The 26,499-nt window shown below is 39.5% G+C and overlaps 1 protein-coding gene across 1 annotated transcript in view; it reads right to left on the bottom strand.

Annotated features, from left to right (window-relative positions):
• The window catches only part of EXOC4 (exocyst complex component 4), an 815,775-nt gene that overhangs the window by 555,557 nt on the left and 233,719 nt on the right, over positions 1–26,499 (bottom strand). The window lies entirely within an intron of this gene.

The following is a 26,499-nucleotide window of genomic DNA, read 5'->3' as shown; positions in this document are numbered from 1 at the left end:
GATAATCTCATTTCCTGAGAATCAAAAAGCTGGAAATTTAAGCTTCCTAGAGTGTTAATTGCAGCCCTGCTCCATTGCTAATCAAAAAATTGGATGTTTTGCATGAAAATGCTTCTCTAATTAATTCTCAGTCATAAATAGCCCTGGTTTTAATAACCCCTCCTTGATTGGATAGCCTTTGAAGAGACAGTGCAGCTAATCCGCTAAACTAGAAAAAACACACGCAGAGGAAATGATAAGTGGGCTTACAAGGTATGAACCAGATGATTGCATTAATACTGTCAAACCAAAAAAGTGAGTCTCCTTTCCAGGCCTTTCATGCCTCACCCTGCACCCCAAGTACGATAAACCATGAAACTACGAATCATCAGCAAAGGCAACTGCAAAGAGGTCAGACACCAAAAGTCAAATCTTTTCACCTTCCTTCCATAAAACAGCTATTCCTATCATTTGTGTAAAACAGGTTTCCCTTGACATTTTTTTCCCTAGAAACTGGAGATCCAGTGACGTCCACTTGTCACGTTGCCTATTTTAATCAGCCAGCGTTTTTGCTCCCACCTTTCCCTCTGCTTCTGACTGACAATATATTATCATACATCTCAAAGAGGTGCTGAACTGAATTTTCATTATCCCAAATGTCAAGATTCGTTTTTGTCAGTGGAGAACACAGCTGGTCTACACCAGCAGCCCTCTGAGTAATTCAAATGGAACAAGTCACCTATACATAACTTCATTTTCCCTAGACCAGGTCTTGCATTCTGCAAGTTTTAATTTACAGCTTGTCAGTTTAAGATACCATTTGCTGCCATGGCGGCATGCAAAGAAAAACAGAAAGTCTTAATTAGCAGCACTTTGCATTAGTCCTATGATTACTAATAAGGCAACAACTGGGAATTTTTAGCTTCAGAGCATGACTTATTTAGCACTCACTCACTCCTGTTTAATAATATTACACAAACGTTCAGAAGATGCTGGAACTATATAGATACACAATAATCAGTACTTTTAGTAAGCACTGTTTTTAACATATGAATGAATATAAATATACATGGCTCTACAGTTGACTTGTAAAATAGTTATGTCTATTTTCTCTATACTTAAAAATGCCATAGAGGTAAATATTTTAAAAGTTATTTCAAAAGAAATTGGGCTTCCCTGGTGGCACAGTGGTTGAGAATCTGCCTGCTAATGCAGGGGACACGGGTTCGAGCCCTGGTCTGGGAGGATCCCACATGCCGTGGAGCAACCAGCCCCGTGAGCCACAACTACTGAGCCTGCGCGTCTGGAGCCTGTGCTCCGCAACAGGAGAGGCCCACACACCGCAATGAAGAGTGGCCCCCACTTGCCACAACTAGAGAAAGCCCTCGCACAGAAACGAAGATGCAACACAGCAAAAAAATTAATCAATTAATTAATAAACTCCTACCCCCAACATCTTAAAAAAATAAAGTAAAATAACAGAACAATAGGTCTGGACTAGTTATTAACAAGAGAAAAAAGATTTGAGATGGATTCTAATTTGAATTTAGAATGTTCAAATCCACAGCTACACAATACATCAATAAGCTATTGCATTAAAAATCTACAAGCCACCACAATAAAACACCATTATACACTCATTTGAAAGTCTGAAATTAAAAAGACTGACAAATCCAAGGTTGGCATACACTGCTGGTAGGAATATAAAATGCCATACTCACTTTAGAAAACTGGCATTTTCTTAAAAAGTTAAACACACACCTACCATATGATCTAGCAATCCCACGCTCAAGTATTCCCAAGAGAACTGAAAATATACATCTCACACAAAGACTTATCCATGAAAGTTTAGAGCAGCATTATTTGCAACAAACCAAAACTGGAAACAACTGAAACATACATCAACAGCTGGAAGGATAAATAATGTGATATACCCATACCTACTGTGTATATCCGTACCACAGAGTACTACTCAGCAATAAAAAGGCACAAACTACTGATATATGCAACAATATGAATGACAAAGTTATTATACTGAATGAAAGAAGCCAGGCACAAAATGGTATGATTCCATTCATGTAAAATACAGAAATTGCAAGCTAATCTCTTGCCATAAATCATTTCAATAGCTGCCTGAGGTTGGGAATTGAGGGAGAAACAGACTACAAAAGGGCACAAAGAAACTTTTGAGTGATGAAAATGTCCCGTATCTGTGTACACACCCATCAAAACTCATCAAGTTGTTCATTTTAAATGAATGTAGCTTACTGTACGTAAATTATCTCAATAAAGTAGAGAAAGGCACAAGCCATTTCAAATGCAAGTTATTTTGCAAACTTTATATAATGAAACTCTATTAACTGTTCATCTTTATCATTTATTGGTTTTGCAACTTTGTTCAGGTTAATTAACTTCTATAAGCTGCGGTTTCTTAGCCATAAAAAATTAGAAAACAAGGCCTACTTGACAAAATGATTATGAGAATCAAGTGATAATTATGTATATACTTAAAAATGCCATCTCGGGCTTCCCTGGTGGCACAGTGGTTGAAGAGTCCGCCTGCAGGGGACACGGGTTCATACCCCAGTCTGGCAAGATCCCACATGCCGTGGAGCAGCTGGGCCCGTGAGCCATGGCCGCTGAGCCTGTGCGTCCAGAGCCTGTGCTCCGCAACGGGAGAGGCTGTGACAGTGAGAGGCCCGCGTACCACAAAAAAAAAAAAAAAAAGCCACCTCAATAACTTCACTCTCTTCTCTCAAATAATATTAGTGTCCCTTATCTCCCTTCTTAATATAATCTATGATATATTTGCTCATCTCTCAAGTACTATTAACATACTGGACAAAGCTCTAAACTTGGAGAGAAAAGACCTAAGCTTCTGTCTAGTTCACCATTTGGTTAATGTGTAACATTGAACTTCTTTTCATTTTTAAAAAGCCTGAATAATTATTGGGAACTTACTATATGCCGGACACTGGACTAGAAACTTGGTATGTAAGGTAAACACAACTGACAAGGTTCCTGCCTGTGTAGAACTTTAAAATAAGTAAGTACACATTTCAAACAAACAATAACGAGTAATTAGCTGAATAACTATAAGCGTGCCATGTGCTACAAATAAGGAACCTAACCTTGTCCAGGAAAATTTAAACAAACAAAACAAAACAAGCTTCCTGAAGGAAGTAATAGCTAAGAAGATGAAAGAAGATACTCCATGCAAAATTTTTTAGAATACTGATTTACACATGGTAAATACTTAATAAGTATTATATAAAAATATTTTTATAAAGCAAAGAAGTACCTTAAAGATGACAACTATTTATCAAGGAGAAGGAGAAGATAGGGGCAAACCAATTCCAAGGAAGGAGGCCTCAAGGCCTGAATGAGCTTGGCAAGTTCTGAGAAGTCCAGTAGAAGGTCATGAGAAGTCCAACAAGAAGGCCATGGTGAGGAAAAGGGGACAAGAAGAGGCTGTGTGTAACTGGTGATCAACTCATACATAGTAAGGACATGGGGTTTAGCACAAGGGACATAAGAAATCACTGAATACTTTTAAATCACTCTGGTTCCAGAATAGCCAGTGGTTTGGAAGAATTTAAGGCAGAGGCAGTAACAACCAAGAGGTGATCGCAGTTAGAACCTGGGTAAGGCAAGAGCCATTTATCAAAACAGTAGATGGGTTTGTCACAGTAGATGGGTTTAGGAGGTAGTATCAGTAGGGTCTGGTCACAAACTGTGTAGTACAAAGGTGGAAGACAAGAATGACTTCTGAGTTTAGCAACTGGTAAGTCAACAACGCCATTTAATGAAATCAGGTACACTGAAAGAAGAGCAGGCCTGGGGGTGATGGGGAGAAGGGGAGATCATGAGTTTGATTTGGACATGTTCAGTGTCTGGTGCACGGGAGACAGCCCAGAGAGGGAACAGGTTCTGTACAGCTTGCCTTAGAGGGTTATCATGATGATGTTTTTTATTGTACATATAAAGTATTATAAAATTTTTTTAACCTCATCTCATACTGTAAAGTCTACAGAAACGTATTAGACCTCCATCCTTTCTCAAAGTCCCTCTCAGCTTCTAAGTCACAGAGACCTGGAGGGGCAGGGAATAATTGCAAGACTGACAGCTCAAGTAAATTTGGGGTCAGAAGAAAAAAGGTGGTTCTTTTCCTAGCTTACAGTAAGGGAACTAGTTTAGCAACTTCCATCCATTTGTCTAAGGGAATGTTTGGAAGTCTAAAAGGAAGAATCTTGAAGTATCAAGACTGGGTAGTATATTAATTTTCTATTGATTTCTATTAATTTTCTATTGACAACTTACCACAAATTTAGCAGTTTAAAACAACAACCATTGATCAGCTCACAATTTCTGTGAGTTAGGAGTCCAGGCATGGGTTAGCTGGGTCCTGTGCTCAGGGTCTCACTAGGCTGAATACTAGGTGCTAGCCAGGGTTGCACACTTATCTGAGGCTTGGGGTCTTCTTCCGAGCTCATTCAGTTTGTTGGCAGAATCCAGTTCTTCGTGGTTGTAGGACTGAAGTCCTCGTTTTCCTGCTGTCTGTTGGACAGGGGTCACTCTCAGCTCCTAGAAACCACCTCAGGTCCTTCACATGGCCCACTCTTCTCACAAGAATTACTTCTTCAAGGTTAGGGTCTGTACTGCATCTTGTCTCTTTTAAAGACTCACTTGATTAAGTCAGGCCCACCAAGGGTAATCTCCCTTTTGATTAACTCAAAGATAAATCATTAGGAACTTTAATCCTATCTGCAAAATCCCATTACAGGTGCAGTATGATGTAACCTAATCATGGGAATGATACTCTATCATATTCACAGATCAGGCCCACACACAAGAGGAGGAATTCTAAAGGTCACAGGTCATTGGGGTCAACTTAGAGTTCTGCCTACCACCAGTGAGAATATCAGTAAGATACATGAAATAAAGATGTAATTCAAAATAGAAAGCCACTGACCAAAGAAAAGAAAAAAAAAAGGCAAAGAGAGGAGATATCTTTATATTCCATCAAGTGATGACAGGTTAATAGGTGATTTCTAACAATAAAGGCCACCCAAGAATTCTGGGTAAGACCGTATATACACAATCAGGACTTCCTAGGAAGAACACAGGGTCACATTACTATGAAAAGCTGTAGTACTATAAATCAGTGAATCGGGAAATAGCCTGTAAACTGAATACTCATATTCAGAAGTAGGGAGACCTGAGAGATTTTTTTTGTTTTTTTTTAATAAAGTAGACTACACATCCACCAGAAAAGAGAAAACTTAACAGGCTGATAAAATCACATTAGTGAGAATGTAGAATAATGAAATTCTCATAGAATTTCTCATTAATTTCTGTAACTGTAAAACGCCTGTTAGTATCTTCTAAAGGTAAACACGTGCTTAGCTCATGACCCAGCAATTCCACTCCTATATTAATTCCCAAATGAGTGCATATGTACAAAATTCTTCATAGCATAGTTATGTATCATAGCCCCAAAGTGGAAATGACAAATGTCTATTAACAGGGGGAATGAATAATTTGCCCTACAATCATACAATGGAATATATAGCAATAAAAATAAACTATACCTTCAATAACATGTATGAATCTCCAGACATTATGCTGAGCAAAAGAAGCCAGATACGTAAGACATAGTATGATTCTATTTGTACAAAGTTAAATAGGCAAGACTAAGTGACAGCATTAGTATGAGAATTATCATTACCTTGAGGGGGGTGAGGCTGACTGGGAAATGACATGAGAAAATCTTTTCGGTGCTGGTTATACGATTTATATATATATATGCAAAATTTTAGATGTATATTCAAGATAAGCACACTTCACACTTCATTGTAGGTATATTCTACCTCAATACAAAGTAAAATAGCATGGCAATAATAAAGAAAATAAGGTAGAAAAAAAGGAAGAACAGAAAGGATTCAGTTCCTAGGCTCATATGTTAGAGAAAATTTCTATTTATATAATTTATATCATTACTTCTAAAAACATTTAAGGCAGTGACAAATTTCAAAGTGTAAAATAAAACAATTATGGCTAAAGATGAAGCAAACAGCATCTAAAATTGAGCTAATTATTCCCCTTGGGGCATTATATTTGCCTAAAATTGTCCTAGAAGTGAACGTTAAAAAAAAGAACCATACTGACTGATTCGGGGATAACAAAGGATTTCAATTCCTTAGGAAATAAGACCAAATTCTGTATCTATTCTGAGGAAACTACATCTACTAAGTTAATCGGAGTAAACAGTTTTGAAATGATCGGAGTCAACAGCTCAAATTAGATGCTAAAAGAATTTCTGTAGCAAAAGATCTTCTCTTGAAAATTTTTTTAAATGACTCATGAAATATTTAAGAGTTCAAATTATTGATTCCAACAGATTCCAGAAAGAGCCACAGAATCTACAAAGGGTAGATAATCATAAACGAGTGAATGGTTTGTCCCGTCCACAGCCTCGCTTTGACCAGTCCTCTTTCTGTAGCCACTCTGTGGAGAATAACGTCCACACACAGTTCATTGCTCACCTTCCAGGCTAAGTCAAAAGTTCCCCTTTCAGATTAGCTGTAATTGTTTTTGTTTCTTACTTCATTTCAGTCATACATCGTTTGTTGTTTTTAAGAATTTATGTTGTTTTCAATAGATCATTTCAATTTATTTCCCTTTATGGTACTAATTTGAGCTCTCTGCTACCTCTAGGATTTTTTAGGTTAAAAGTTAGAGTATAACTTCTTTTATTTTTCATTTTCACAAGTAGCAAGGAAATGATTTAAAACTGGAGGAAAGAGGAAGGCAAAACAACAAGGTAAATAAAACATTGCCAAATGCTCAGATGTAGTTAATTCATAAACAGAAGTCATGTCCATTCCACTTTAGCCTCCTCCTTTTTTTTTTTGCCATAAACTAATCATTCTGAATTATTTGTGTAGTAAAGTTCAGAGTTAGTGTGACGAGATCAAAATAACTTTGAAGAGAAATGGCTACTTTCATTATTGCCATGAATATTTATCTCTGGGGAGGATATAAATGGGAAGAACAGATCACTACAGAGTCACTAAGTGCAGCCCTTGTGGTTAGAGATATATGTAAATTCCACCCAGACTACTGCAGTGGATGCCACTTAACACTGTAAGATTGGGAGGATCACTGAAGTAAACATGGTTTCTCAACCCTCTGACTAAAAGGCCTTTTGTCAAAGAAAACAGAAAAGAAGCAAAAGAGTTTCTAAGGACCATTATAGGAGATTCTACTTAAATTTACTTGTCCATTAGCGTGCTTATTCATTAATTTTAAAATAATTTACTGAGTGCCTCCTATGTGTGAAGAATGATGCTAAGTGCTGGGGGTGGGGGATGGGGGGGCAGTCACAAATAAATTAACATTTATTCAGTGCTTAGTATGTTCTAAACACTTTACACATATTAACTCATTTCATCCTCACTATGGCCCTAAGAGATAGGTATATTATATTCACAGTTTATAGAAAATGAAACTGACACACAGAAGGGTTAATTTGCCCAGTCACCCAGATAGGAAACCTGGCTGCAGAGACCACACTCTGAACTACTAAGTAGTCCTCAGACCCAGAACAGAGAGTGACTGATTGGCTGAGACTCAAGAATCTAGAGCTTTGGACAGAATGAAGGTCAGAGAGAACACTGAGCTTCTCTTTACAATTGAGAAAACTGGTAAAGTGACTTGTACAAAATCAAAAAACAAGTTATTACGAAAGATGGATGGTAGCTTGATTTTAATAATAATAAAAATACAGGAGATACCTAGAAATAAAAATTAAAGAATTCATATTCTTCAGAGACTTATTAGGGCACTAAAGTTAACAGATCAAATTCTAGAAAGGAGAAAAGCAGTATTTGCAATTTAAAAATAGAAAGAGGAGGAGGGAGGGGAAAAAACTCTAACTCCAATACTCTGCACTTAGGAAGGGGAATGGTAATGCGTAATCGAACATTGCGGAATGCCTTAATCATGAGGGAGTTGATAATAGATATTCAATAAGTTAGTTTAGCTAATGTTAGATTATATAGATCTAAACAAACCTAGAAGAGAAACATGAAAATATGTACTTTAAAAAGCTACCCTCGCCGCTAACACTCCATAAAAACTACTTCTCTTCTTGCATTTCCTATCTTAAATAACATCATGATCTACCCAAGTCACCAGATTGGAAAACTGGGAACCAAGCCTATCTCTTGCTCAATCTCCACACAGAATGAGTCATCATGTCCAACTGACTCTACCTCGAAATTAGCTTTTGGATCTATTCCCACCTCTCCATCCTCACTGCTATTACCCTCCTAAAAAGCTGGCATATGGGCTTCCCTGGTGGCGCAGTGGTTGAGAGTCTGCCTGCCGATGCAGGGGACACGGGTTCGTGCCCCGGTCCGGGAAGATCCCACATGCCGCGGAGCGGCTGGGCCCGTGAGCCATGGCTGCTGAGCCTGCGCGTCCGGAGCCTGTGCTCCGCAACGGGAGAGGCCACAATAGTGAGAGGCCCGCGTACTGCAGAAAAAAAAAAAAAAAGCTGGCATACTCTTCTATAAGCTTTCACCTGAAACAACAATACAATTTGCCTTCTTGTCTCCAACCTCACTGCATTGATTCTCCTCCGCAAGGCACGAGAATACTTTTACTAAAATACAGATTTGATTATGTGATTCTCCTGCTTTAAATCCTTAGAGGATTCCTTAACATTCACAGGACAGAAACCATGCCTTCTTGCTGTTATACCAGGTCCCCTGAGATCTGCCCACCCATCTCCCTTGACTGGGTCCAATATTTCCTCAAGGCAATACCTACAGTTAGTTCCCTGGAGCTCTCACACAGCTGTGTGTTTTACATCCTCTCCCTACTTGCAGTGAGTGCCCTTCCCCTGGTCAGTATGGTTAACTCATCTTTCCAATTTCAATATAATGATTCCTCCTTTGTAACAGCTTCTATGACTCCCTCGGGAATGTTGTGTTTTCTCCTCCATGCTCCCCCAGGTACTTCTAACATTTATGAAAACTGTCTCTGTTTGCATGTCTTGCCTTCCATGGCACCTAGAACTCTCCCATATGTAAATGTTCCAGGAGCAGTGCCTAGAATATGGTTGGCCTAGAAATGTTGATTGTATGTTGTCAACTCCAATACATCAATTACAAGAACCTTAAGAGGCCGGGTAAGTATCGCTACTTTCACTACAGCAGCTGAGTAACCTGGGGCTCAGAAAGGTAAAGTGACTTGCCTAGTAAAAGCAAGGTGAGTAATAGGTACTCCTCCCACTAAACCACAAAGCTCCCCTAGCTACTCAAAGCACGAACAGCTGCACCAATGTTCCACATATGAACCTCACTAACCAACTAAACAGGGATATGTAAACGAGTTAACTGGTGCGGAAATCAGGCATTAATGTGCAAACAAACAGGGACTTATTTGAGCTAAGTGGGCATGAATATGCAAATGAACTGGCTGCACTTCAGTAGATGTCATCACAATTCTAGGAATGAACATCCTATATTATGACTATTACAGTATTCATGTAGCATTCATACAGACTATCATAAATTACCGTAATACGGGATTTTCAAGTTTAAAACTGTGGTGAAGCCAAAAGTAACTTGATGCGTATTTTCATCCACACCACAGTTACAAGCTGGAAATCCAATGTGAGCACACAGAACTCTGCCATCTCCATACAGAAGCAAGCTGCCATTTGCAGCCTAAGCCGAACAAGGGACTTTGGAATTAGGTTGGGCTGGTCCTTCGCGATCCAGACGCTGCCAATATCTCAAGTTGAAGCTACCACGCACGGCCTGATTTTGATATTGCTACCATAGTTGCATTTAAAAGTTATTTTTCCTATAGGATTTTTAATAATAAGCTGGCAAGGCTATACTGCTTGAACACTGCTCAGAAAATCCAGTGTGATTATATGTAGCTTTCGCTCTAGTATAATCATCTTTTATATTTCTATCATCGCCAATACACCACTGGTTCCTATCAATTCTTCATCTCTTAGCTGTTATGATGCACAATGGCCAAAGCCATTCACAACAGCTTTGGTGTCCTTTCTGTCATCTCTGGTTCCCAAAAGTGACAAATTATAATCAGTAGAGATCAGTATACATGAACTGATTTCCTTAATTAACAGAAAAAGTTACATCCAATTCATGTTATGAAACAAGAAAAGCCTATACTCTCTCACTTCCAAGCATTTATCCCTCCATGCCCACTGCCTGAAATGCCCACCCCTTCTTTCTTTATCTGGAAAGCTTCCTTTCATCCTTTATAAGCAGCTCAAACCTTAAATACTTATGAAAACCTCCCTGCCTTTCCCAGAACTTGTACACACATCTCAGTTACATATATATACAACTCCATCATAGCACATATCACAGGGCTGTGATCACTTACTTGTATGCTGAATTAATTAGAACATAAGTAGGGCTGCAAGTAATAAGAGAATCAAACTACTAGTGACTTAAACAAGACAGTTTCTTCCTCTCTCACAGAGAACTCTGGGATGGGATGGTGGCTCTGGTCATCAGAGTGTGACACTCCACGGTCCCAGAAACCCAAGCTCCCTGTATCCCACTGTTCTACCATCCCTACAGTTCGGCCTCACCTGTGCGGTCTAAGATGACTCGCCACCATGCTTCGTTCACACTGTGTGTATGAACATCTTCACACAGCACACAGGTACCGGGCTGGGAGAGAAGGAGAGCCTTCCCTTTAAATGTAAGACCTGAAGTTATGCATATCACTTTCACTCACATTCTACTGGTTAGAATTATGTGTCCACGGCTGGCTGCAAGGAAAGCTTAGATATGTTTATATTTTGGGGTGGCCATGTGTCCGGCTAAAAACCAGGGGCTCTGTTAATATAGAACAAATGCTGGGAGACAAGTGCCAGGCTCTCTGTGACACATTCATGGTCCCTTTCTATTCTTCTGACTTTCAAATGCAAAAATCAAAACTTGGTTCTGTTCATTACTGTATCCTAAAGGCCAAGTGAAGTGTCCAGTATGAATACATGTGATAAATCTGTACCGATTCAATAAACAACCAGAATTCCTAGAAAATACAGGAAAGAAAAGTAGAATAGCTGTTGACCTCGCTCAAGGCTAGGTTCTGACACCCAGATGGAGGATGAGGGAGAGGAAGGTGTGGGTCAGTGGGGAGGGAGCCCTCCTGACCCTGAGGTTATCTTCTCATGAACTCCTTAAGGTACAGGACTAGTTCAATAATCATTCACAGCTTCGGCAGGGACACAGAGTGTCAGTGGAATGCTGCAGGCCCAAGAACCAAGCCAGAGGTCACAGAAAACTCCAAATTCGGTTTAGACTTCTAAACAGGGGCATTACACTACATATATGGTTTTGTCTCTGGACACTTAGAGGCCCTTTTAAAAATTATTATATTTCTACTTTTAATGAAATGTATTATATATATGAGTATCTATGACATTTGTATGGTTTTAAAAATAATAAAACAAGCAATACCATTTCCATCACTTAGCTTAAGAAACACAACACCACCATTATCCCCTTCAAGCCCCATGTGCTCCTCTCTTTGATCATATCCTCCTGCATCCTCTCTGGAGGAGATCCCTTGCCTGAGTTTTATATTTATGCCCCCATCTTACCTTTCTCACATTTTCATCATATAAGGAAGTACGCCGCAAGAAGATACTATTCAGTTCTGACTGCTTCTGATCTTCATGTAGATGGAACTAGACTATATATATTCCTATGTGATTGCTTTGGAGACTCAACCAAGCTAATATATAGCAGAGTTCATTCATTTTCACTGTTATAAAGTATTCAGCCATGTGGAATCATGGCTATACTGATTTATAATTCCTTTTTCCTGTCTATGGCATTTGAGTTGTTTCCAGTTTTCTGTTATTCAAACAATGCTGCTATGAGCATACTTGTCCGTAGGTTTTGCCTTTCACATCTGAGTTCTAACTCATCAAAAATTTATTTTCCTAATGATATGAGGTTCAAATCTAATGTCTTTTTTTCTTTATGGATAATCAATTGTCTTAACACCCATTATTGATTAGTCTGTCCTATCCCTACAAATCTGTAATGTCATCTCTCTCCCGATATCAAGTTTTCCATTGCGTAGAAGTCTGCTTCTGGGAGTCTGTAGTTTTGTAATGGTGCCTTGGTGCCACACAGAGGAAGGGGAAAGGAGCAAATGGAAGGGGGGGCATCTAAGCAGGTGGGGCTCTGAGCCCCCAACCCCACTTAGTCAAACCATTTGAATTATGAAATAAGACTTAAACAGAAGACAGGTCCTATGATTGAAAAATGAGTTTAAGTCTACGGCCATACCACCCTGAACGCGCCCGATCTCGTCTGAAAAATGAGTTTAAAAGCACTAGATTATGAGTTCTAAAGCACATTCTACCATTAAAATCTATTTTTTCATTTTCTAGACATCATACTATGTGCATGTTTACATCAATTTCTTCTGAATTTTGGTAACAGATCACTTTAGATAAGGTAATCTCTAACTATTAGCCTTCCTGAAGGACCCAACCTTCATTGTGAAAATGTAAAATTACCTTATAAATTGTGTCTTACTGGGACAATGATAAATCTGTTATGTAGCATTCTCACTAGTTTCTAATAATTACTTTCCTCACTATATACTATAAATGTTTGTGGTCTTCTCTATCTTCTAAAGGAGCTCAGGTCAGAATTACTAGTTGCATCATATAAACTACTAAGGTTGCCAAAATATAACTTCTTATGGTCCTAGAGAAAGTCTAAGAAAATAAGGAATAATAGCAAAGCTATCATCTTCACATTATTAAAAAATTAATGTGAACCAAATGATGAAAAATATAAGAGAAGCTAACATTCAAAATTCTCTGTTACATCATGTTAGAAGTTTCTGGTGTTTTTTCATACTTTGGTTTAAAAAAAACCTTTTAATTGAAGTATAATATAGATAGACATGCATACGTATCACTTTTAAAACTCAAATATGTATCTCATTTAGCAGCATTCCCTCTTCTCCCCTATCTCTGTATGGATGAATGAATAAATGGGTAGAACAAAAGTTTTTTAAAAATAAGATGATATATCATCAACTAGTTCTGCACAATGACCAAGGGTCATTTCTCAAGAGTGAGGCTCTTAGACTTTACTAAATAAGGCTGTGTGATGGCCACTTTGTACTCTCATGATCCATTTTCTCATGATCTTCCACATGGTTCAGCTACCAGTGGTTTGTCCACTGGGTAGAAAGGATGTTTTATGAACTAGACTTATTCAGAAAACAAATCCATTTTATATAAACTAAATCCACAAAAGAACATTTTAAAATAAAATAAACATCTATCTGGCATAGATTAAGACTAAGGGCTAGTATGCTCAATAACAATTGTGGCATAGGAACACTTTTATTTCCTATATGATTTGAAATAACGCATTTGCCTGCTCATGACCTGAGGAAACTATATTTATTACTTACTACTTCTTAGGAAAAGATAAAGAAATTAGCACTTATAAAAATTGTATTATAATTTCATATTAAGACATATCTTACATATAAATTATGATCTGTCTTTTAAAAAGCAAGAATATAAATATACAAAAGGAGGGGGAATCAATTTTCATACACTATTTTACAACCTAAAACAGAAGAGATAACTAAGAGATTAAGGTTATTTTGAAACAATTATGTGCAATTTTAACCAAAAAAAAAAGTATTTTTCCCCATGTCGCTTGCATATTGTTACTCAGTTATTAACAAAGTCATTAAGCAAGATTTTAAAGACTACAAAGAATTTTCTAATCAAATTTCATGAATATAAAGCTTTACAAGTGCTTCTTATATATAAGGCTGTGGAACAAAAGGGTGGTATGTGTGAAAAACTGCTGTACCTCACACTTCAGCCAAAATGTCCCTGAAAATGTGTGCATAAGTGAAATCTTGCTTTAAATGCTCCATTATAGAACAGCTTGCTACTTAGGAGACTCCTATACTAAATCCTCCTATAATAAATTCTTCTGTAAAAAGGATAATCAACTCATGCTTAATCTATTTCAAATATTGCCTTACCTTAGGGCAAGCCACCTCCAAGGAGATTAATTACATACGATACTATTAAGTATTCACAACCCCAGTTACCAACAACCCAATAGAGAGAAAAACTCAGAAAATTCAGGTCAGGTCAGTATAAGAGCCCAGTTTTCCCTGATGTCAGTACTTCCATATTTACTATGTAAAGCAAATCCTCTTAGAAAAGTCAATTCTCAAGTGGTTGTAGCTTTACAGACTATTTCAAGTGGTTGGAGCTTTACAGACTATTTCAATGTCAGGGCCATAGAAATGCCACTCATTTAACTAATTGGGATAAAAATGACACTCTTAAAGGTAATATGATTGAGTACAAATAGAAGTACTAAGTAGCCCCAAGACAGAGAAGAAACTAGTCAAAACTGAGTATACATTTCTACTTGGATTGGTGACAATTAATGTACTCTACCTATTAGTGAGTTTGATCACCTTTAAAAATGAGCAAAGGGCTTCCCTGGTGGTGCAGTGGATGGAAGTCCGCCTGCTGAAACAGAGGACACGGGTTCGTGCCCCAGTCCGGGAAGATCCCACATGCTGCGGAGCGGATGGGCCCGTGAACCATGGTCGCTGAGCCTGCGCGTCTGGAGCCTGTGCTCCGCAACGGGAGAGGCCACAACAGTGAGAGGCCCGTGTACCGCAAAAAAAAAAAAAAAAATGAGCAAAGACAAAGTACAGAACTCCTAGTCTGTTTATTAAAGCTCCCGCTAGTGTTTCTCAAATAAGTAGGCCTGTACATGCAAATAAGGAGATATGGAGGAAAGAGGCCTCCTTCATCATATATTTTCGAAGTGCCTAATTCAAGCCAAGTATTGTCCTAGGCACTGGAACGCATTAGTGAGTAAGGCTTGCATTCTGTGTAGAATATTAACAAGTTGACAAGATGTACATATTCTTTTAAGTGTTATGAGGAAAATAAAAAACATGCTGAGGTTAAGAATGATAAGATGTGGGGAGGGGAGATAGGATGCTGGAAGAGATCAGGAAACAATCATGAGATTTGGGCAGGAGACCTAGATCTGCAAGTCATCTGCACCTGGCCCCAAGCAAAGCTTGGTTTTGGCTGAGATCATCAGGGGAGAGTGTACAGAGGGAACACAGGAAAGCTTTCAGGACCAAACCAGGAGACACTCCAAAGAGCCCTTGAGAAGGCTCAGAAAAAACATGAGAAAGAGAAAAGGAAAACAGTTGCTGAATGAGCAAGTGAGATGAACACAGAAAAGCAAACACTGAGTCTGCCAAGATGGAGGTCACCGGTGACCCTGAGGTGAGCCGACCCAGAGAAACAGTGAGAGTGAATGGGAGGAGAAAATGAGAGATAAAGAGAGGGATGCAGCTCTCCTCATTTCACAACGATAAACTTTTTTTAAAGCACCATTTTAATTTCAATCAATTATAGCTATTCTAATTTTTCCAGAGTTTTGATATCTAATTTTACAATCACAATATCCCCTCCTAAAAGAGTCAGAACTGATAACAGCTCTATTTTTCAAATGAGAAAACCGAGGCACAGGGGATTAACCAAAGACCCTGTTTTGGTCATGGGCAGCAGTAAGTATTTTGACTTTTTTTTTTCCAACCCTCATGACACCATGTGTTCATCAGTTACCATATTCTCCTGAAGAATCACACATTAAAACTCAGACACTAGACTGCCACTACCTCTTGCGAGAGCACCGGAATCACAACTAACTGCTAAACAATCATTGACAGGAAGACACTGGAACTAATGACCAAAAAAGATACCCCACACTCAAAGACAAAGGAGAAGCCACAATGGGACAGTAGAAGGGGCACAATCACAATAAAATCAAATCCCATAACTGCTGGGTGGGTGACTCACAAATGGGGGAACACATACCACAGAAGTCCACCCACTGGAGTTAAGGTTCTGAGCCCCATGTCAGGCTTCCCAACCTGGGGGTCTGGCAATGGGAGGAGGAATTTCTAGAGAATCAGATTCTGAGGCTAGCGGGATATGACTGAAGGACTTTGACAGCACTGGGGGAAACAGAGACTCCACTCTTGGAGGGCACACACAACGTACTGTGCACATCAGGGCCTAGGGGAAGGAGCAGTGACCCCATAGGCAACTGAACCAGACCTACCTGCCAGTGTTGCAGGGTCTCCTGCTGAGGCAGGGGGTGGCTCTGTCTCACCATGAGGACAAGGTCACTGGCAGAAGAAGTTCTGGGAAGTACTCCTTGCTGTGAGCCCTCCCAGAGTCCGCCATTAGCCCCACCAAAGAGCCCAGGTGGGCGCAAGTGTTGGGTCGCCTCAGGCCAAACAACCAACAGGGAGGGAACCAAGCCCCATCCACCAGCAGACAAGCAGATTAAAGTTTTACTGAGCTCTGCCTAAAAGACCAACAGCCAGCTCTACCCACCACCAGTCCCTCCCATCAGGACACTTACACAAGCCTCTTGGATAACCTCATCCACCAGAGGGCAGACAGCAGAAGCAAGAAGAAATACAATCCTGCAGCCTGTGGAATGAAAACCACATTCACAAAAAATAGATAAAATGAAAAGGCAGAGGACTATGTACCAGATGAAGGAACAAGATAAAACCCCAGAAAAACAACTAAAACAAATGGAGATAGGCAACCTTCCAGAAAAAGAACTCAGAATACTAGGGGCTTCCCTGGTGGCGCAGTGGTTGGGAGCTCACCTACCAATGCAGGGAACACGGGTTCGTGCCCCGGTCCGGGAAGATCCCACATGCCGCGGAGTGGCTGGGTCCGTGAGCCATGGCCGCTGAGCCTGCGCGTCTGGAGCCTGTGCTCCGCAACGGGAGAGGCCACAACAGTAAGAGGCCCGTGTATCGCAAAAAAACAAAACAAAAAAAAACAACAAAGAACTCAGAATACTGATGGCGAATATGATCCAGGACCTCGGAAAAACAATGGAGGCAAAGATCGAGAAAATGCAAGAAATGTTTAACAAAGACCTAGAAGAATTAAAGAACAAACAAACAGAGATAAACAATACAATAACTGAAATGAAAACTACACTAGAAGGAATTAATAGCAGAATAACTGAGGCAGAAGAACGGATAAGTGACCTGGAAGACAGAATGGTGGAGTTCACTGCTGCGGAACAGAGTAAAGAAAAAAGAATAAAAAGAAATGAAGACAGCCTAAGAGACCTCTGGGACAACATTAAATGCACCAACATTCGCATTATAAGGGTCCCAGAAGGAGAAGAAAGAGAGAAAAGACCCAAGAAAACATTTGAAGAGATTATAGTCAAAACCTTCCCTAACATGGGAAAGGAAATAGCCACCCAAGTCCAGGAAGTGCAGAGAGTCCCAGGCAGGACAAACCCAAGGAGGAACACACCAAGACACATAGTTATCAATTTGACAAAAATTAAAGACAAAGAAAAATTATTGAAAGCAACAAGGGAAAACGACAAATAGCATACAAGGGAACTCCCATAAGGTTAACAGCTGATTTCACAGCAGAAACTCTACAAGCCAGAAGGGAGTGGCATGATATACTTAAAGTGATGAAAGGGAAGAACTTACAACCAAGATTACTCTACCCAGCAAGGATCTCATTCAGATTCAATGGAGAAATCAAAAGCTTTACAGACAAGCAAAAGCTAAGAGAATTCAGCACCACCAAACCAGCTCTACAACAAATGCTAAAGGAACTTATCTAAGTGGGAAACACAAGAGAAGAAAACAACCTACAAAGACACACCCAAAACAATTAACAATATGGTAATAGGAACATACACATCGATAATTACCTTAAATATCAATGGATTAAATGCTCCAACCAAAAGACACAGGCTCGATGAATGGATACAATAAGACCCATATGTATGCTGTCTACCACAATCCCACTTCAGACCTAGGGACACATACAGACTGATAGTGAGGGGATGGAAAAAGATATTCCATGCAAATGGAAATCAAAAGAAAGCTGGAGTAGCAATACTCATATCAGATAAAACAGACTTTAAAATAAAGAATGTTACAAGAGGGCTTCCCTGGTGGCGCAGTGGTTGAGAGTCCGCCTGCCGATGCAGGAGACACGGGTTCGTGCCCCAGTCTGGGAGGATCCCACATGCCGCGGAACGGCTGGGCCCATGAGCCATGGACGCTGAGCCTGCGCGTCCGGAGCCTGTGCTCCACAACAGGAGAGGCCACAACAGTGAGAGGCCCACGTACCACACACAAAAAAAAAGAATGTTACAAGAGACAAGTTAGGACACTATGTAATGATCAAGGGATAAATCTAAAAGCAGACGTAACAATTATAAATATATATGCACCCAACATAGGAGCACCTCAATACATAAGGAAACTGCTAACAGCTTAAAAGAGGAAATCGACAGTAACACAATAATAGTGGGAGACTTTCACAGCTCACTTACACCAATGGACAGATCATCCAAACAGAATATTAATAAAGAAACAGAAGCTTTAAATGACACAATACTCCAGATAGACGTAACTGATATTGATAGGACATTCCATCCTAAAACAGCAGGAAGATCATATCTTGGGTCATATCAAGCCTCACTAAATTTAAGAAAACTGAAATAATATCAAGCATCTTTTCTGACCACAACACTATGAGATTAGAAATCAATTACAGGGAAAACAATGTAAAAAACACAAAAACTTGGAGGCTAAACAATACATTAAATAACCAAGAGATCACTGAAGAAATCAAAGAGGAAATCAAAAATACCTAGAGACAAATGACAATGAAAACACGACGATCCAAAACCTATGGGATACAGGAAAAGCAGTTCTAAGAGGGAAATTTACAGCTATACAAGCCTACCTCAAGAAACAAAAAAAATCTCAAATAAACAATCTAACCTTACACCTAAAGGAACTAGAGAAAGAAGAACAAACAAAACCCAAAGTTAGAAGGAAAGAAATCATAAAGATCAGAGCAGAAATAAATGAAATAGAAATAAGTAAACAATAGCAAAGATCAATAAAACTAAAAGCTGGTTCTTTGAGAAGATAAACAAAATTGATAAACCATTAGCCAGACTCATCAAGAAAAAGGTGAGAGGACTCAAATCAATAAAATTAGAAATGAAAAAGAAGTTACAACAGACACCACAGAAATACAAAGCATCCTAAGAGACTACTACAAGCAACCCTATGCCAATAAAATGGACAACCTGGAAGAATGGACAAATTCTTAGAAAGGTAGAACCTTCTAAGACTGAACCAGGAAGAAATAGAAAATATGAACACACAAATCACAAGTTATGAAATTGACACTGTGATTAAAAATCTTCCAACAAACAAAAGTCCAGGACCAGATGGCTTCACAGGTGAATTCTATCAAACATTTAGAGAAGAGCTAACACCCATCCTTATCGAACTCTTCCAAAAAACTGCAAAGGAAGGAACACTCCCAAACTCATTCTATGAGGCCACCATGACCTTGATACCAAAACCAGACAAAGACACTACAAAGAAAGAAAATTACAGACCAATGTCACTGATGAATATAGATGCAAAAATCCTCAAAAAAAACACTAGCAGAGGCTTCCCTGGTGGCACAGTGGTTGGGAGTCTGCCTGCCAATGCAGGGGACACAGGTTCGAGCCCTGGTCCAGGAAGATCCCACATGCTGCGGAGCAGCTAAGCCTGTGTGCCACAACTTCTGAGCCTGCGCCCTGGAGCCCACAAGCCACAACTACTGAAGCCCACGCGCCTACGGCCTGTGCTCCGCAATAAGAGAAGCCACCGCAATGAGAAGCCCGTGCACCGCAACGAGGAGTAGCCCCTACTCGCCGCAACTAGGGAAAACCCGCGTGCCACAACAAAGACCCAACACAGCCAAAAATAAATAAAATAAATTTATTAAAAAAAAAAAAAAAAACACTAGCAAACAGAATCCAACAGCACATTAAAAGGATCATACTCCATGATCAAGTGGGATTTATCCCAGGGATGGAAGGATTCTTCAATATACACAAATCAATCAATGTGATACACCATATTAACAAATTGAAGAATAAAAACCATATGATCATCTCAATAGATGCAGAAAAAGCTTTTGACAAAATTCAACACCCATTAATGATAAAAGCTCTCCAGAAAGTGGGCACAGAGGGAACCTACCTCAACATAATGAACACCGCATACGACAAATCCACAGCAAACATCATTCTCAGTGGTGAAAAACTGAAAGCATTTCCTCCAAGATCAGGAACAAGACAAGGATGTCCACTCTCAACACTATTATTCAACATAGTTTTGGAAGTCCTAGCCACGGCAATCAGACAAGAAAAAGAAATAAAAGAAATACAAATTGGAAAAGAAAAAGTAAAACAGTCACTGTTTGCAGATGACATGATACTACACATAGAGAATCCTAAAGATGCCACCAGAAAACCAGTAGAGCTAATCAATGAATTTGGTAAACTTTCAGGATACAAAATTAATGCACAGAAATCTCTTGCATTCCCATACACTAATGATGAAAAATCTGTAAGAGAAATTAAGGAAACACTCCCATTTACCATTGCAACAAAAAGAAAAAAATACCTAGGAATAAACCTACCTAGGGAGACAAAAGTCCTGTATGCAGAAAACTAAGACACTGATGAAAGAAATTAAAGATGATACCAACAGATGGAGAGATATACCATGTTCTTGGATTGGAAGAATCAATATTGTGAAAAAGACTATACTACCCAAAGCAATGTACAGATTCAATGCAATCCCTATCAAAGCACCAATGGCATTTTTTACAGAACTGGAACCAAAAATCTTAAAATGGAGACACAAAAGACCCCGAATAGCCAAAGCAGTCTTGAGGGAAAGAAACGGAGCTGGAGGGATCAGACTCCCTGACTTCAGACTATACTACAAAGGTACAGTAATCTAGACAATATGGTACTGGCACAAAAACAGAAATATAGATCAATGGAACAGGATAGAAAGCCCAGAGATAAACCCTCGCACCTATGGTCAACTAATCTATGACAAATGAGGCAAGGATATACAATGGAGAAAAGACAGTCTCTTCAATAAGTGGTGCTGGGAAAACTGGACAGCTACATGTAAAAGAATGAAATTAGAACACTCCCTAACACTATATACAAAAATAAACTCAAAATGGATTTGAGACCTAAATGTAAGACTGGACACTATAAAACACTTCGAGGAAAACATAGGAAGAACACTCTTTGACATAAATCACAGCAAGAGATTTTTTGATCCACCTCCTAGAGTAATGGAAATAAAAACAAAAATAAACAAATGGGACCTAATGAAACTTCAAAGCTTTTGCAAAGCAACGTAAACCATAAACAAGATGAAAAGACAACCCTCAGGATGGGAGAAAATATTTGTAAATGAATTAATGGACAAAGGATTAATCTCCAAAATATATAAACAGCTCATGCAGCTCAATATTAAAAAAACAAACAATCCAATCCAAAAATGGGCAGAAGACCTAAACAGACATTTCTCTAAAGAAGACATACAGATGGCCAAGAAGCACATGAAAAGCTACTCAACATCACTAATTATTAGAGAAATGCAAATCAAAATTACAATGAGGTCTCACCTCACACCAGTTAGAATGGGCATCAACAGAAAATCTACAAACAGCAAATGCTGGAGAGGGTGTGGAGAAAAGGGAACCCTCTTGCACTGTTGGTGGGAATGTAAATTGATAGAGCCACTATGGAGAACAGTATGGAGGTTCCTTAGCAAACTGAAAACAGAATTACCATATGACCCAGCAATCCCACTTTCAGGCATATACCCAGAGAAAACTGCAATTCAAAAAGACACATGCACCCCGATGTTCATTGAAGCACTATTTACAATAGCCAGGACATGGAAGCAACCTAAATGCCCATCAACAGACAAATGGGTAAAGAAGATGTGGTACATATATACAATGGAATATTACCCAGCCATAAAAAGGAACGAAACTGGGTCATTTGTAGAGACGTGGATGGATCTAGAGACTGCCATACAGAGTGAAGTGAGTCAGAAAGAGAAAACAAATATCGTATATTAATGCATATATGTGGAACCTAGAAAAATGGTACAGATGAACCAGTTTGCAGGGCAGAAACTGAGACACAGATGTAGAGAACAAACATATGGACACCAAGCGGGGAAAGCGGCGGTGGGATGAACTGGCAGACTGGGATTGACATATATACACTAATATGTATAAAATAGATAACTAATAAGTACCTGCTGTATAAAAAAATAAAATTCAAAAAAAAAAAACTCAGACACTATATTGAAGCTAAATGTTCTTTAAAATGAGTACCTTTCTAAGCTACCATATGACTTTGTGAGCAGTACAATGAAGCAGTGGAGGGGCTCAGAACAACAGGACATCCGTGATTAACGCAGACACATGAACAAGTTTGACTTCCAGCTGTTGCCCTGCACTCTTGGGAACAGCACCCCGACGTCCTCAGCCCAGCTGCCCACAGCACGCAATGTAATGAACCACCTGTAGACAGTTAGAGCCAACTGAGATGGGTTGATGATACCAAAGAAATCTCATTTTTTCATTCTTTTTTCCCCCTTGTGTGTTGTTAGGTAGAACATTTTTTAATTGTATGATGAATTAGAAGTGTTGACAGGAGCTTAACTTTTGTCAGATGTGAGCCTTTTAATGTTACTTTGATGGTCTATCTTTACCACTCTCCTACCACAGAAGGAAGAGCTGACCTCACGAACCAAACCACTGGGAAGCGAAGCCTGCAGCTTCGTGGCTCTAAGAGAAGAGATGAAAATCTCCTGCCAATCTCTTATGATGTGACTGAACTATTTAACTATGCCTTTTCAGGATAAGGTGAAATGCAGATCTCACTGTGGTCCTCGGACCAGTCAGATTAATAGAATAACTGAAAAAGAATGACCGTTTTTTATGGAAAAAAGATGTGATTCCCCCCCAGCTCCTTTTTTCCTGCTGCAATATTAAAAGCATTCATCAGAGAAACTTTGGTTCCTGAATGAAACTCCATGAAACTTGCACAAAAACTGGTCAGCTGATACAGCCTCTCACCAAGCACGTGATGTGTCAGCTCAGCTCAATTATTTTTGATGATTATTATGAACATGATATGTTTGCTAGCTACTTTCTCCCCTCCAACCAGAGATAAATGCTCCTATTTTGCTCAACACTGGTACGTACAATAGCCTGTTGCTTGAAAGTTCCATATTTCAACTAACTTTTTGAAGGATGGTAAAGTTCCTAGATTACAATGATTCTTCGATTAACCATTCTCACAGAATGAGAGTCCTCTGTAACTTAGTTGGATTTTTCAAAGTTTTTCAATTATATACAGCAATGTTGTCCTAGGCCAGACAGCTCAAGGGCAACATTTCTATTTAATAAAGCCATGTATAACTGCAAAGAACAAAAATGCATCTACGTATAGGCTCTACTTCGGCTTAAACTTAAAAGCTAATGCAAACCTCTGAAGCTGATAATGGCTGTCAGTGGCCCGATCTCCTTTGGGGCCTCCTTCCTAACCTGTCACCTAATAAGCTGTCCACCCTACTTTAGACCTCTGCCATCCTCATTCCTTCTGTCAGTGAGTCCATCAGTATTTACTGAACATTTACTATACCAGGCACTGTACTAAGCACAGGGGATAAAACAGTATGTCCCTCATGGAGCTCATAGCTCTGTGGCAGATCCACAATCCAGTGTGGAGAACGACATAAGAAAGGGAACAGTAAAGATGTGCACACACAGCAGGGGCCACGAGCCCGGAGAGAGAGAGAAGGAAAGAGAGACAGAGAGTGTGTGCTTTGTTTTGTTTTTTTTTTTGGAGGCGGTATGTTAGGGAGAGGAGACACCAGCGGGGAGGGCTCATCACAGTGACCAACTGAAGTTGGAGAGCTGAGCAGGGTTTCGCCCAACGAGGAGACAAACAGAATGTATACGAAAACTCTGAAGTGACAAAACTAGAGATAACAACATTTGGAGAGAAGGAGGAACGCATAACATTTACTGCGTGAGGTCCTTTTCGCAGCACTTTTCATAGCTTACTCCCCTAACGTTCACAACAACCTCTTGGGGGTAGGCACTGTTTAGAGATACGCCCATTTAGAGATAAGGAGGCACGGAGCTTCTGAAGCTAGGAAATGGGGAGCTAGGTTTTAAACGTAGGCAGTACGGGCCCAGAACCCTCTGCTCTTCACTGATTGGCTGTACCGTCTGTCTCTCAAGAGGTCATGGACCACGGGTGGGGTTGGGGATGGGGCACAGCTACAGCAAAGCGCAGAGTGCTCACTCACCGTGCTCACTGGCTACTAAACAAAGAGGACTCTGGTATCTGTCATTTATCCTCGTTCAGTAACGAGGCTGGAATACGAGTGAATGACAAGTTGCACTGCTGTCCCATTAGTTACGTGGTCTACCTTTTCATCTCTCAGCGTCAAGTGAACAGCTTTACTGCGGTGCAGGCTGCCTGCTGCAAGTCGGGGAGGCTGTGTACACGTATGTAGGGACGGGGCTGTTCTCTGTACTTCCCACTCAGTTCTGCTGTGAACCTAAAACTGCTCTAAAAAATTAAAATTTTTAATGAATAAAAAAGGAAGTGATCAGGATTCAAGCTAAAAAAGAAGAAGAAAGGCTCTGTGTGTCCTCACGAAAGGAATTTCATATACTAGAAGCCAGGTGGAGAGAAATTTTGGAGGTAAACTTAAACTACTCCTTAGGTCAATTCTGAATTTATAAGTAGGACACTGTGCAGTCTATTTATCGCTTGTAAAAATAAAATACAGAGTGTGTGTGTGTGTGTGTGTGTGTGTGTGTGTGTGTGTGTGTGTGTGAAAAAACCTGTGGGGTTTTGGGAAACCAGAAAAAAAATAAAAATAAGTAGGACACTGTGATGGAACGTGGAGATATGGAAGAGCTCTCCAAACCTAGGTAATTTTCTACACCCCCTAAGTGTCAGTTCAAGTATGATCAGTCCTACAAGAATGTGTGTTCCAAGACTATCATTTCCTTCCAAGCCTTGCAGTCCACCCTATACTGCCAGGAGGTAGTTCCCTGCAGAAGCCCAGGTCACCCTCCTCTTTCCCTCCTTGTCTGACTGACCATACAGTGGCTCTCTCCTTCATCTGTTCCAAGCCTAACTACGCTCTGTACTCCTCCACTTCAAGACTCCAAGACACACACTTCATGTTTTCTAGAACATACAGCAATACTTTAATATTAAATAAAATGCTTGTAAGCTAATTCCCTTTCCCTTATATCTTCAAATGTATTTCTAGGCTTTTAATTCTGGTAACTTTATGTCTGAGCTGTGGAATTATTACTGTGATATAACTATGAGACAGCATAGCAGAGTCTTTGGAAAAATCTACAGGTATTTACTGATAGATTAATAATGAAGGTGAAGGTAGGAATGACGAGGCGATAATCTTTTAACTCTAAAAGGCTGGCTAGTTGCTTCCTGATATTCTATTGTAGAATCATGATGAGTCTTAAAAACTAAATATTTAATTGTCTAGGCTAATCACTACAAAATATCCCAAGTGCCTGCAATGCATCAAAGACAGTGAAAGTGTTCCTCTCCATCCCTCATGGAGAAAGTCCATAGTTCTAAAATAATTTAAAGAATCTCTCCCCTCTCAACTCCTCTAGCAATTTTATCCATACCATCCACTTAGTTGTTACCACTGACTGCCTTATATTGTTATTGATATTCATTCCTTACTTTCATAACTGGATCTTAAGGTTTTTCTCTTTTATTTCCCTGTACTCAACAACTTCCATCCCTTCCAGTGCTTGGATGTCTTGCACTTAGCAGACCTTCACAAATCTTTCTTAACTGATCACATTTACCATGATTAGCACCCTTTTGGTCACAGGAAAAAATGTTATTAGTGTGATTTTTTTAATTTAAATAAATTTACTTATAGTTTATTTTCTTAATTATTTTCTTCTTCAGATTCCAACATTTTAGTAACCACACATGAACATCAAATATCTTGCGTGTCAAAGTTATGTTGATCAGAACGTACTGTTTAAAGGCATCCTTCTTCCCTTAAGTAACAACAGAGACTGCATCTGTACTTTTCCAAATCTCAAGTACCCCTGCCATATTCCAGAAAGTACTGAAAACAATAATTAAAATAACAGTGGCAGCCACAGAAGACTGGCATTCCCTTAGACTGTGACTGGAATCACGTCTGCCACCTCTAAGCAAAAAGGAACTGCCCTCATTTCTTTTCACACTGAGTTCCCACTTGAATGGTAGCAGGTCTATAAATCCTGAGGCCACAGTAATAGTTTTAGCTGCTTGGCAGCTGATGCTGGGAAATGATAGAAGAAACAGATTACCAGGTCTTTCCATCTTTGCTATCTTGAAAGAATCCTGTGAATGCAGACCTCAAATTCACATGCTATAAACACTTCAGATCTTCCTC

This window comes from Mesoplodon mirus (assembly GCF_964341445.2).
Source record: "Mesoplodon mirus genome assembly, chromosome: 9".
NCBI lineage: Eukaryota > Metazoa > Chordata > Mammalia > Artiodactyla > Ziphiidae > Mesoplodon > Mesoplodon mirus.
This window is presented reverse-complemented; position numbering and strand designations above follow the sequence as displayed.